Source organism: Lepus europaeus, chromosome 10 (assembly GCF_033115175.1).
Source record: "Lepus europaeus isolate LE1 chromosome 10, mLepTim1.pri, whole genome shotgun sequence".
NCBI lineage: Eukaryota > Metazoa > Chordata > Mammalia > Lagomorpha > Leporidae > Lepus > Lepus europaeus.
This window is the reverse complement of record NC_084836.1, coordinates 5,551,533-5,564,813: the sequence shown is the minus strand read 5'-3', so window position 1 is coordinate 5,564,813 and position 13,281 is coordinate 5,551,533. Positions and strand designations below refer to the sequence as shown.

Sequence of the window (13,281 nt, the reverse complement as noted above, 5' to 3'; positions counted from 1 at the left end):
TCAGAAAGATCATTGAGGGGCCGGCAGCATTGTGGGGTAGCCGTTGAGCTGCCGTCTGTGACTCTGACATCCCATGTGGGTGCTGGTTTGAGTTGCAGCTGCTCTGCTTCCAATCCAGCTAACTGCTAATGCACCTGGGAAAACAGCAGAAGCGGGCCCAAGTTGTTGGACACCTCAGCCAAGTGGGAGACTTGGATGAAGCTCCTGGCTCCCAGCTTCAGCCTGGCCTGGCTCCAGCTTTTTGGAGCCATTTGGAGAATGAATCAATGGATGGAAGATCTCTCTCTCTCTCTCCCCTCCCCCCCAACTCTGCCTTTCAAATAAATAAATATTTAAAAAGGATAGAATGGACGGAAGGAAGGAAGAAAGGCATGGGGGGAGGGAGACAGATCACACATGGAGATGCAGGTTCAGTCACTGCTTAGGGTGCTCACATTCCACATTAGAGTGCCTGGGCTCCACTATCACCTCTGCTTCTGACCCAGCTCCCTGCTAACGCATCCTAGGAGGCAGCAGATGATGGGTCGAGTAATTGGGCCCCTGCCACCCGTGTGGAAGACACAGATGGAGCTTCAGGCTCCTGGCTTTGGCCTGGCCCAGCCATGGTTCTTGTGACATTTGGGTAGCGAAAGAGCAGATGGAACATTCTCTCTTTCTCTCTCTCTCTCTCTCTCTCTCTCTCTCTCTCTCTCTCTCTCTCTGTCACCTTGCCTCTTAAGTGAATGAAAACAAGTACATACACATTTAAAATAAAAGTTCGTGGAGGGGTGGGCACTGTGGCTCAGTGGGTTGAGCTGCCACTTGGGAAGCCCACATGCCACAGCAGGGTGCCTAGATTTGAGTCCCACCTCTGCTTCTGACCCAGCTCCCTGACAATGTGCACCCTGGGAGGCAGCAGATGATGGTTCAAGGACTTTGACTCCTGCCACGCACATGGAAGACCTGGATGGAGTTCCGGACTTCTGGGTTTTTCCTAGCCCGGCCCTGGCAGTTGCAGGCATTGTGGGAATATACCTGTGAATGGAAGATCTCTCTCTCTCTTTCTCTGCCTTTGAAATAAATAAACTTTTTAAAAAGTTGTGGAAAGTAGAATTAAAAGTTATTTTGACACAAACATTTTGAAGTCGCTAAGTATGAGGGGCCTTCAAAAAGTTCAAGGAAGGGGGCGGCGCTGAGGCGCAGCGGGTTAACGCCCTGGCCTGAAGCGCCAGCATCCCATGTGGGGTTTGAGACCTGGCAGCTCCACTTTCTCTCCAGCTCTCTGCTATGGCCTGGGAAAGCAGTAGAAGATGGGCCCCTGCACCCGCATGGGAGACCCGGAAGAAGCTCCTGGTTCCTGGTTTCGGATCGGCACAGCTCCAGCCGTTGCGGCCATCTGGGGAGTGAACCACGGGATAGAAGACCTCTCTCTCTCTCTGCCTCTCCTCTCTCTGTGTAACTTTGACTTTCAAGTAAATAAATAAATCTTTTTTTAAAAAAAGTTCAAGAAAACTCCATATTATGAAAAAAAAAGCACAGATTTTAAAATTGTTTTGTACCAAATATATTTATCTTTTAATTCCACTTTGCACAAATGATTTGAAGTACCCTTGTATGTGTGTGGGTGCCTGTGCATGTGTGTTCCTGTGTGTACGGTGCATGTTTGTGGGCGTGATAGGGCACAGGGCCCTTGAACTGACAGATCACTGAGACCCACCTCCATGCCCCTCACCCCAGCAATTCCAAAGGGGTGCCTGGAGATGGGGGAGGCGGGGGGGGATCCGGACTGTTCAGCAAGAGCATAACCGTACTTAGCCAGACTCCAGCTGCTCACGTGCCTACCGGATTTCAGCAAGCCAGCCTAGTCTCTCTAAGCCTCGGTTATACCACCTGCGAAATGGATCTAGTGATTCCCATGTCACACGGTCTCAGGATTACACCAGAGGTAGGCACCTAACGAATGGCCACTTTTCAGGTTGTGGGTTCTATCAGAGATGACATTTGAGCAGAATGGGCTGTCCGTGCATTCCTGAAACAACCACTGAACCCCCACTTTGCCTGACGTGAGCTGGGCAACAGACACGAGGCTCTGCCCTCGAGAGAGTCGCACATCCTAGCAATGACGTCTGTGCGTGGGTGTGTCTGGGCTGGCTGGCTTTCTGTGGCTGTGCTTTATAAGTCCCCTCAAGAATCCTGGGAGTTGGGGCTGCAACAGATGAAGAAACATTTGGAGCTGCAAGCAGATAAAGAAACAGAAAGGTGAAGTAACTTGCCCAGGGTCGCCCAGCAGGCAAAGGACAGCAGCAGGACTTAAGTGGAAGGTCCACCACCACAGGCAGGCTGGACAGAACCTGCACAGCCTGGGCCATCACCTGCTCAAACAGAGGCAGCAGTAGGGGCTACAGGAACTCTGGGGATGGAGCAGTGTTCGGGGGGTGGCCCAGGGAAGGGCTGATGAGACACCAGTGAGCAGGGACTTAAAGGCACAAAGGCTTGGGCAGGAGGAGGGGAGGAAGGCTAGGTCAGGCAGGGAAGACAGCCTGGGCATAGGTCCAAGGTGGGGAAAGAGCAGCCCCACCCAGGCCTGTCCCCAGCCCCCGCCTGGGTCCTAGCTCCACCCTCCTAGCTGATGCAGCTCTCCAGGGCCTGCGTGACCTCCTGTCTTTGCCCATGCTGTGCCCTGTTTGTCTGCTCTTCCCCTGATTCCTCTCCCCTCAGGCACAGTGGTGTCAGGGCAGGATTTGCAAACAGGCCCACTGCACGTTCTCACCACACTGCCCTGCCTTGCGTAGAGCGAGAGACATAAGCCCAGAGAGACCAGAGGTAGAGAGGAGTCTGCCAGGAAAGTCCTGGTGACTGGGGGAACAGGCTGTGCGAAGACGTGAGCAGAGTCAGGGCTGTTACAGGGTCTGCACACCTGCCCAGCCCAGCACACTGCAGCACTCTGGAACCAGTGTTCCTTCCAAGGCCCTGCCCAGCGGGTGCCACAGACCAGGGCTAGAGCCCTGGCTCTGGTGTTGCTCTGGGCCTGGTGTTCTCCCTGAGCCTTGCCTCTCTGTCCTATGAAATGAGAGCAGATTTCAAGAACCACTGGAGCAAGTGGAAAGCATCTCTGGCCCCGAGTGGGTGCCCAACAAATGCCAATTTCTAGAACACCGTGATGGAGCTCACTGCGGTGACAATCTCCTAGCAGCTCAGGCCCTGGCACAGAGCCATCGTCTAGGTGGGGAGCCAAGAAACTGAAGGGCCAGGAGGCTCTGGGCTCAGCCCTGATGGGGCTGTGGTTAGAGCAGGGGCATTATTCCATGAGCCCTGCCTCTCCTGGAGACCAGGGTCTGGCAGCAGGAGGCACGTGTCTGACGCCCCAGCCCTGCTTTCCCAAGAGTCACTGTAGGGGCACCCAGGTACCCAAAGTGCAGCCGTGGCCTGGCCCAGGTGACAGATGACAGCCAGAGACAGCTGTCTGGGGCCTGGACACCCCGCTTCTGCCAAGTAGGAGCCAACAGGGCCTGAGGGCTGCTCTGCCCCTCCCCACTCTGCCCTCCGTGCTAGAGGGTCAGAGGTGCTCACTGCGCACCTTCTGTGATCAGAAGAGGGCTGGGTGCTTTGCAGCACCCGTTGCCCCTAACACCTCTGACAGCTGCATACGAACATCCCAGCCACATGCAGACAGAGCTGCTGGACCCTCTGCCTCTGACCTCATCTCCCTCACCCACATCATGATGACAGGGAGCTCATTTTGGGAAAGAAAGTCCTTAGCAAGACCTGAAACTGGCCCCTGAAACCTGCACCTTAGGCCCAAGCACCAGCTCTAAGCTGCACCCAGAGCCAGGCCCTCTGCCCCCAAAGCAGCCTTAGGGGCGTGAACACAGCGGCACAGCCCCCACAGAACCAGTGTCCTCCTTCACTGCACCTGAACCTCAGCTTCCGCTGCCACAAAACAAGGAAAACCACCCCTGCCCCTGGGGTGGTTCTGAGGCTCTAGCAAGTACAGCCCGGAAAATTCCAGGAGCAGCCGGTTTTCAGAGAGGCTCCAGCCACGGGGAGAGGTTCAACGGGCTTTCCAGAAGTCTCACTCCTCTTCCCCACAGGAGGAAGTGGCTGTGACCAGGGCATCCCCGTGGTGGGGGCTGGGATCAGGCACCTAGCAGCTGCACGGGTCTGGCACAAGCTCACACACAGGACAAGGACACAGCTCAGCGCAGCCTTGCCAAAGGACCGCAGGGCTTGGGGCCAGGCAGGTCTGGGTGCGAGCCCTTCTGCTGTGTTTCAGCTCTGTGGCTTCTGTAGCCACAGCCACCTCTGCTCTGAGCAGTGACTTCCTTCTGGAGGAAGGACCTGTCCCTCAGGGCTGGGATGCTCAACACAGGTCGAAGCTGGATGACCCCTCAAAGGCAGAGCCAAGCAAAGCACAGCCAGGGCCCCTCCAGGACAGCCAGGTCACCCTCATCAGTGTCCTCCCTGTCCCTAGCTCACTGGAGAAGGGCCCCGTGTCTGCACACTGTGCTCCCCTTTTCTGCACACTCTTCCCTGCAGAGCCCTCTCTACCCTCAGTCCCTCTGGTTTGTCTCAATCTCTGTGTGAGGCAGGAAAGACACAGGGGCAGGAGTCCACCGATGGGAAACTGAGTCCCAGAGGAGAGAACTAAAAGATGCAGTATCAGGACTGGAGGCAGCAGTCAGCTAAGAGTCCAGCCCAGGCCCCTGCCATGCCCCCAGTGCCCCTCCAGGCAGCACTGAGACCCTCCCCAGCCCAGCTACCCTCCCCCCACACCCGGGCATCCCCCCACTCAGAGCTTTGCACACACCATGACCCCAGCCTAGAATACCTGCTGTTCTCTCTGCCCACTGGGATCTCATTGACCGTTAAGCCTCCATTCTCCTCCCTGCCCATCCAGCCATGCCCTCAGCCCCTGGGGCACCCTGTCCCCCTGACTTCTCCCCATCTCATTGCCCTTCACTGTCAAGTCACCTTATCTATGCCCCTCCTGTAGGACACTCCCTGGAACCAGCTGGACCACTTCCTCCCACAAGGCCACTCCCAGACACTACCCTGCTCCACCTGCTTGTGACCCTTGGCTCAGAGCAAGGGGCTCCGTTCACACATGTCGCCTCACCACCAGCACAGACACTGGCGTGGGCCAGGGGTTCAGTACCTGCTGGCCCCGCATGGCTATTGAGCACCTGTCATGTGTTAGGGACGCAGCAGCCAGCCGTGAGGAGACTTCGGGGCCCTGCTGTAACATAGGTTACACTCTGGTGATAAACACATGCGTGTGTAGCCCAAGGTCAAGGTAACAAGGGTTGTGAAGAGCAACAGAAGAAAGCAGGGGGCAAAGGATGGGGAGGGTGGTAAGGAAAAGGTGAGTTTTTAAAATATTGTCTATGTATTTGAGAGACAGCTAGAGACACACACACACATGGACAGATGGAGCTCCTGCTCACTGGCTTACTCCCCAAATGCCCAGAGCGGCCAAAGCAGTGAGCTAGGAACTGAATCCAGATCTCCCCTCCCACGTGGGTGGCAGGGACTCAATCACTTGAGCTATGGCCACTGCCTCCCAGGGTTTGTGTAAGCTGGGAGCTAGAGTCAGAAGCTGGAGCAAGAAACTGAACTCAGGCACTGATGTGGGACTCAGGCATCCTAACCACTGCGCCAAATGTCTGCTCCTGTGCAGGTGACCTCTGATCAGAGGTCTGTAGAAGTGAGAAAAAAGTCAGGTAAGTATCAGAAGAAAGGGTACACTGAGGCAAGGGATAGCAGGTGCAAAGGTCCTGGGGTGAGACTGCATGTGGTGTGGTGGAGGAATAGCAAGATCAGTGAAGGGGTAGGGAGTGGCAGGTGCCGAGGGTTGAGAGGCAGCAAGTTGGGGCCATAGGCAGGACTCTGCCTTGACCTTGAATGAGCTGGGAGCTGTGGTGGGGTTCTGGGCAGAGGACTACAGGTCCTGACTTGAGTCCAAACAGGATCACTCCAGCTGCTGTGTAAAGAATGGAGCCCAGGAGGGCAAGAAGGAAGCAGGGAGACCAACAGGGAGGTCACCGCACCCAGTCAGGTGGGCAATGCGGGTGGTGGCAGCGGATAAGGAAGGAAGAGTCAAATCACCACTACATTTTAAAAGTAGCATGAATGGGGTTTGCTGGTGAGTTGAACAGGAGGAGACACACAGAGGAATTAATAATAGCCAAGATAACCCCAAAGTTTGGCCTGAGCAAGTGCGTGGAAACTGGAGGTGAGGGTGGGGCAGGCTTGGAGGTGAACTCAGGAGCTCAGCCTGGGACATGCTGAGGAGGAGCTGTCACAGGCTACCCCAGTGGAGATGGGGCAAAGGCACTGGATGGTGCATCTGGAATGCGGGTGAGAAGTACAGACCAGACGCAGCACCTGCTGTCTGAGGGCCCACATCTCACACGTCGTCGCTGGTCCTCAGGAAATCCCTGCTGACGTGGCCTGCAGGGCTTCATGGGGGACACAGTTCCGTTCTCAGCCCAGTTCTGGCCTCCGAGAGAGGTGGACAAGGGACTCAGGACCAACCATGGACACCATACCCTGAGAGACAGCATTTCTCAGACATCCCAGCGCAGGCCTCTTGCCAACAGAGAGGGGCATGCTGGGAAGCCAGGTGCTCCTGCCTCCAGGTGATGAGGGAATCAGGGAGGAAGGCACAGTGTAGCAAGGGATAAGTGCATGGCACAGGAGTCAGCTGGGCTCTGGACAAGATGCGCATTAACGTGAGGCCTCTGTTATCATCGCTAAAGTTATGCTGTTCCCTATTCAGGAACTGGTGTGAAAATAAAACAAATCAGTCCATGTAAAGTACGTAGAATGAGTGTCTCAATAGAGGTGACCTACCCCTTAGCACCGCGGCCACAGGACACAGCTATAGCTGCCTGGGAGGACAGGGGGGCAAGGAGAGAGAAGAACGCAGAAAGCCCAATGTGAAGGCCCTCTGGGCAGTGGGGAGCCATGGAGAGCTCTGTGTAGAGAGATACACTCCTGTTAGTCCTTGATCATCCTCCACCTGTGCCAAGCTTGATGTACCCCCTGCCTCCCATCCCAGGCCCCACAGTCGACCGGGTCACCTGCCTGCTGGACTCAGGGGACCACAGGGTGACAAGCAGAGGCCACATTCCAGGCCTTGTGTACCAGGTTGGTGCTAGCACTATTACAGTTTGACAAATGAGGAAGCATAGCAGACAGTGTCACTCACATCATGCCATAGCAAAGACAGTGGGCAGCAGGGCCGGGACGCAAACGCAGGGAGTGGAGTTGGCTCTGGTATCTACACTGGCCTCTCCCGGCTCTGAGCCTGAGCTCAGAGCCCTCTGAGAGTGACCAGGCAGGGCAGGGTCATGGTGTCTGTTGGCAGGGGAAAACACAGAGAGGCGCTGTGGCTTGCCTAGGGCTTCATGGCTTGTCCACGGAGCAGCTGGGACTCCAGTCTGGGTCTCGCACTCCAAACACATGTGCTGGAGTTTGGCAGGCAGCACACACAGCATCTTGAACTTGAGGCTGCTCAGGGGTGAGGTGGACCCTGAGGCTCCCGAGGCCTGGAGCAATTTCTGAGGACTTGGCTCTCTTTTGTGGGGGGGTGAGGGGGCAACAGATGCTCCTCTCAGGCTGTGTCCCAGACCCCTTCATTTCTGTTGCACTCCTGACTCCTTTTAAAGACGTTTGTTGTGCCTAGAAGGGCCCTGGCCACTGGTCCCTGCTGACACACTGTCACCCTCCAGCCAGGGGAGGAGACCAAAAAGCAGGCTTCACTGTGTCCCCTTAAGGATTTCACTGCCAGGAACCCAGCAGAGGGAAATATAGTTTGTAGACCAGGTCAGGTCCAAGGTCACTCCATAAAAATGGATTCCTGGAAAAACATAAACCAGTAGTTTACTCTGTGGATTTTATTGGCCCTAAAAAAAAAAAAATAAAAAAAAGGAACCATGTCACAATATGGAAGACAGAACGCATCCCTAGCTGCCCCTTTATTGGCAAACGAGGACTTCAGGTCCGGTGCAGTCATCACTTTTGTTTCATAAAACCCGGCATTGCTATGAGACGAGGATGGTGTCCAAACGGTTTGCTTGTTTTCAAGATAACTGTCTGTAATGCAGGGCATGACTTAGTTTGGTTTGTTTTATTTTTTAAACCAAGCTCAAATTCTCCTGACTTCACGCCTGTTCTTCCAGCCAGAGGGAAACTGATTTCAGCATCCATCCGATATGTCGGATTTCTTTGTGGCATCCACTTCATCTCTCAGCCGCCAGCCATGATGTCATGAGCCCATCAGATTTCCGGTAGGGGGAAAACGCAGGGGAGCTGGAAAGAATGGATGTTTCTTCCCCGTCAGGAAGGCGGGGGGGAGGCGCGGGGTGTGTTCGGGAGGAGGCAGGCTCAATGTTTGTGATATTAAATGTCAGGCAGAAACCTGAAAAGCCCAGCCACCCAGATGTTTTCTCAGCATCCAGATGTCTGGCACCGAGCAGCCCGGGCCCCCCACTCCCAGGAGGCGCTCGACATTTCGGCTCTGACCCCAGGTCCGCACTGCCAGGAGCAGAGCATCCTCGCGGCTGCCCACCCTCGGGTTGGGAGGGTTTTTGTTGTTTTCTTTTTTTCCTTCTAAATCTTTACACATGGATGACAGGAGTAACTAGGTCCAGATTTCTAAACGCTGCTGGAGCCGTGATTTGAAAAGTTCAGTCCTTGGAATTAGCCTCCACGGCATACACGATGTGAGCCCTCGGCCAGCACACACCCCAGCATGCGTGACTGCAGCCACAGGACTCGGAAACCCAGGACAAAACGGCCAGGCTGAGGCCCGGGACCGAGGCCGACACCGAGCGGCGCTCGCCCGCCCGCCCCCGGAGTGTGCTTCCCCCAAATCACAAAACCCCCGCACAGCTTTCTGCTTCCTGACAAAGGCCCTGGCTGCCAAGGCGCCGGCAGTTGCCAACAAAGGCGCAGGGCAGAGCTGGTTCGCACTCACACTCAGGGCCGCGAGGAGTCCTAAAGAGCAGATGTGGCCTCCCCACCACCGGCCACGGGACCCCTCCCAGGTCGGGGGAAGCCCCGCAGGACACAGGCTGTGCAGGGCCCCAGCCTCCTGGTGGCCTGGCCGGGCGCCCGCCAAGGCCACCTCCCAGGCCTCTGACATCACGGCTAATTGCCCCTGAAAATGAGCCAGGAACGCCAGGCCCTTGGTGACTTCGCAGGGGCCTGGAGAGAGGCAGTGGGGAGGGGCCGGCTCCAATTAAAACGGAGCGCTCAGGCAGCAAGAAGGAGGGGTGGCTGAGGGGACAGCGCCTGGCAGAGGGCAGGAGGAGGTGCCTAGGGGAGCAGAGATGGGGCGGGGGGGCACCCCCTGTGCTTTACACTGAAGCTGGGGTGGCCCAAGGTCACCAGGCTAATTAGCAGCACAGCCAGTACCTGGGAACAGAAAACACAGGTCTGGCATCACCCAGCTCTGCCCTGAACGATATCTCATTTAATCGTCACAACACTCTGGGAGGGAGGGGTTACCATTAACCCCGTGTCCAGAGGAGCCAATGGAGGCGCAGAGAGGTTAAGTAATCTGCCCAGGGCCACACAGCTAGCCACTGTAGAACTTGGCCTGAACTTCCGCGTCCTCGGAGTCCGAAGCCAGTGGGCAGGGGAGGAGCTGAGATTCCAGCGGGAGCAGTGCGCCTGACTTAGCCACATCTCACGTGCCGGCGATCCCCACGGAACAGAAGGGAGCAAATCACTGCAAACGAAGTGTGTTTTTTTTAAGCCACTGCAGGCAGGAGGCCGGCCGGTGAGTGGGTGGGGAGCCCCTTTGAATTCTTGTCCCTGCCAGAGCCTGCGGGAAGCTCGAGCCGGCTCTGCAGCCGTGCGTGGTGGAGGCGCAATCCCCTGGAGCCGGCGGGGGGAGGGCCGCGGTAGAAGTGAGCGGGTGAGCTGCCGCAGGAGAGGTGCCAGGCGCCCAGGTCTGCGGGAGCCAGGGCAAGGCAGATCCGCCGAGCCCGGAAACCACAGACAAGAAACAGGAGGCGGTCCCTCGCCAGGAGTTCCCGTGAGCTGAGGGTCACCCGCAGACTAGGGGGACCTGCCGCCGCTCAGGGTCGCTGGGACAGGCCTGAATCCTGTCCGCCCCGGGCGTCGCGTGGGTGGGTCGCCACCTTCCCCCGGAGGAGCTTGGGGGGGGGGCAGAGCTCCGGGAGGTGGCACAGAAGAAAGGGGGCAGGCCAGTTCAGAGACGGGACGCGCTCTGGCAGGGCCACGCTCCGCAGTGGGCAGTCTGTCTGTGCCAGGCCGCCCCCTGCTCTCTCCCTGAGCAGGCCTGCTGCCGTCTTTCACTTTGTGAGAACAGCAAACAGGGTGTGGAACCCAGGCCGTGCGCCAGGGGAGGGCAAGAGACCGTTTCTGCCGTGCGGGTGCCGGGCCTGGCTGAGCAGCCTCACGCTTCTCGGGAAATCTTACCCATCCTTTGCCCACCAGAGTCCCAGTCCTGCCCTCGCGGCACTTACAACCATGGGAGACCCACATGAACCAACTGACCATACAAGAACCAGGTTAGGGAAGTCAGGGAAGGCTTCCTGGAGGAGGTGACACGGTGCTGGGGGCCAAAAGATGAGTGTTAACCACCCTGATTCACTGTCACCCCCGGAGACAGGTCTTCACTGCCATCCATGCCCCTGCCTCTGCTCGCCACCACGTCCCTGCCCTGTTCTGGAAGTCCTGGGAGGGTGGAGGGGGTGTGGGAGCAGGCACGGGGCAGAGGGCGCTGAGAGGCTGGGAGGGGAGGGGGGGGCCTCCCCAGGAGCGACCGCAGCCATGCAGCCTGGGGCCCCTTCCTTCTCTCCCCTGAGCCCACCTGCACCATGGGAGGGGGAGTCATGTGGTCAGGGCGCCCCCAGGGGCAGAGCAGGTGGAGGCCGCCGTCCTCCTCCACTTCCTCCCGCCCCGCGCTTGGCGGCCCCCGGCGCCACCGGGAGACAGGGAGAAGCAGGTGCTGGGGACCCCGGCCCTGGTCCGCGCCCGCCGCCCGCCCACGGCTCTCCTGGCTGAGCAGGAGGCGGAGAGGAACCGGCGGCAGCCTCGGCGTCCGAGTCCGCCCGGCCCGGCCCGGCCCGGCCCGGCCCGACCAGCGGCCCCAGGGCTCCGAGGGAATCCCGGGGCTCCGAGGGAATCCCCGCGCCGCCGCCCGCCGCACCCGCGGGCCGGCCCGGGCAGCCGGCGGCCTCGCCGCGCTCCGGCAAACTTTCCGCGTCTACACCCGCTGGCGAGCCTGCGGCGCCTCAAGCACGTGTCTACACAACCTCACCACGCACACACACACACTCCCGGGCCACGGGGACCTTCCCCACGGCCCCCGCCGCGCGCGCGACCCGGCGCACAACTTCAGCCTGGGGTCCCCTGGACCACCTCCGGATTTCCCGTGCTCGTCTACACCCCAGGCAGTCCCTGGGTCGCGAGAGCCACCTCAGTCCAGGGGCCGCGTCCACACCGCCTCGGCAGCCCCCAGGTCGCCGAATTCACCTTGGCCCAGGGGCCGCGTCCACACCGCCCCGGCAGCCCCCGGGTCGCCGGATTCACCTCAGCCTGGGGCCACGTCCACACCGCCCCGCAGCCCCGGGTGACTGGAGCCTCAGCCCGGGACCGCGTCCACACCGCCCCGCAGCCCCGGGTCGCCGAATTCACCTCAGCCCGGGACCGCGTCCACACCGCCCCGGCAGCCCCGGGTCGCCGAATTCACCTCAGCCCGGGACCGCGTCCACACCGCCCCGGCAGCCCCCGGGTCGCCGGAGCCGCCTCAGCCCGGGACCGCGTCCACACCACCCCGGCAGCCCCCGGGTCGCCGAATTCACCTCAGCCCGGGACCGCGTCCACACCGCCCCGGCAGCGCCCGGGTCGCCGAATTCACCTCAGCCCGGGACCGCGTCCACACCGCCCCGCAGCCCTGGGTGGCCGGAGCCGCCTCAGCCCGGGACCGCGTCCACACCACCCCGGCAGCCCCCGGGTCGCCGGAACCGCCTCAGCCCGGGACCGCGTCCAAACCGCCCCGGCAGCGCCCGGGTCGCCGAATTCACCTCAGCCCGGGACCGCGTCCACACCGCCCCGGCAGCCCCCGGGTCGCCGGAGCCGCCTCAGCCCGGGACCGCGTCCACACCGCCCCGCAGCCCCGGGCGGCCGGAGCCGCCTCAGCCCGGGACCGCGTCCACACCGCCCCGCAGCCCCGGGCGGCCGGAGCCGCCCCAGCCCGGGACCACGTCCACACCGCCCCGCAGCCCCGGGTGGCCGGGGCCGCCCCAGCCCGGGACCGCGTCCACACCGCCCCGCAGCCCCGGGTGGCCGGGGCCGCCCCAGCCCGGGGTCGCCGACCCGCGGCGGCGCGCGGCCGGGGTGATGCCCGCGCGGGTGCCCGGCGCCCCACGCCCCGGCCGGCCGCCGCTGCCTACCTTGCCGCGCCTCACGCTCGCGTCCCGGCCGCGCGTCGTCTTTCACACATGTTCCAACACTGCCGGCGGCGACAGAAAACGTTGTAAATCCTCCAGCGGCCACGTGGCGGGCCCCCCAGGCTCGCGCCCCGCTTTTTCCGGCCTTTAGGACAATGCTCGGCCCCAGCGGCCGGCCGCGGGCCACCGGGCTCCAGGCGGCGCGGCTGGCCGCGGCGGGGCGGGGCCTGGGCGGGGAGGGGCGGGCCGGGGCGGGCCGGGGGCGGGGCCGGGGCGGGCGGGGCGGGGCCACGGGTTCCGACCGCCCTCTCCCGGGAAACCGTGGCCTGCGACTAGGGCTCCTGTTGCAGCTCCTGATTGGCCTGCCGGCTGGCGCTTCTGATGCCTGATTGGCTGGGACGGAGAAGGGGGCCTCGGGCCTCGGTGTTGTGTGGCTGCAGTCCTCGTTCTTCGGCTTCTCGGTCCCGAGCGGCCGGGGCTGCCCGGGGCTTCCGTGAACTCAGCCTCCTTGGCTCGGCTTCCGGGCTGCTCATCACAACCCTCAGCACCTCGAGGGTCACCGCGCTCCTTTGTCCTCTTCCAGATAGCCCCTTGAGGTGGGGATCCGCGGCTTGGCTGCTCACGGCTGTGTCCCCAGGGGGCTGGCACGTAGCAGGTCCTCAGGGCGCCGACCGAATTCACGGGAAATGTGCATGCGGGCTTTTTAAAGCTGTCCTCGGTGCCGGCAGCATGCCGGGGGCGTGGGGGAACACAGGTTGAAGGGCAGAGCTGTCCTGGGGCGAGCTGACGTCCTGGGCCTCCACACCTGTGGGCGTCAGGGCCTCCGTTTCCAGTCTTCCCAAGAGAGCTGCGGTGCAGCGGAGGTGGGTGCCCG

The 13,281-nt window shown here is 60.6% G+C and overlaps 1 protein-coding gene across 3 annotated transcripts in view; it reads right to left on the bottom strand.

Moving 5' to 3' along the window:
• Window positions 1-12,571, bottom strand: part of TCF20 (transcription factor 20) — a 189,189-nt gene extending 176,618 nt beyond the window's left edge. For all 3 annotated transcript variants that reach the window (XM_062202750.1, XM_062202753.1, XM_062202755.1), the window contains exon 1: window positions 12,411-12,571. The gene's annotated coding sequence lies outside the window, so the exon portion shown is untranslated. The remainder of the gene's footprint in view (window positions 1-12,410) is intronic.
• Between the last annotated feature and the right edge of the window lie 710 nt (window positions 12,572-13,281).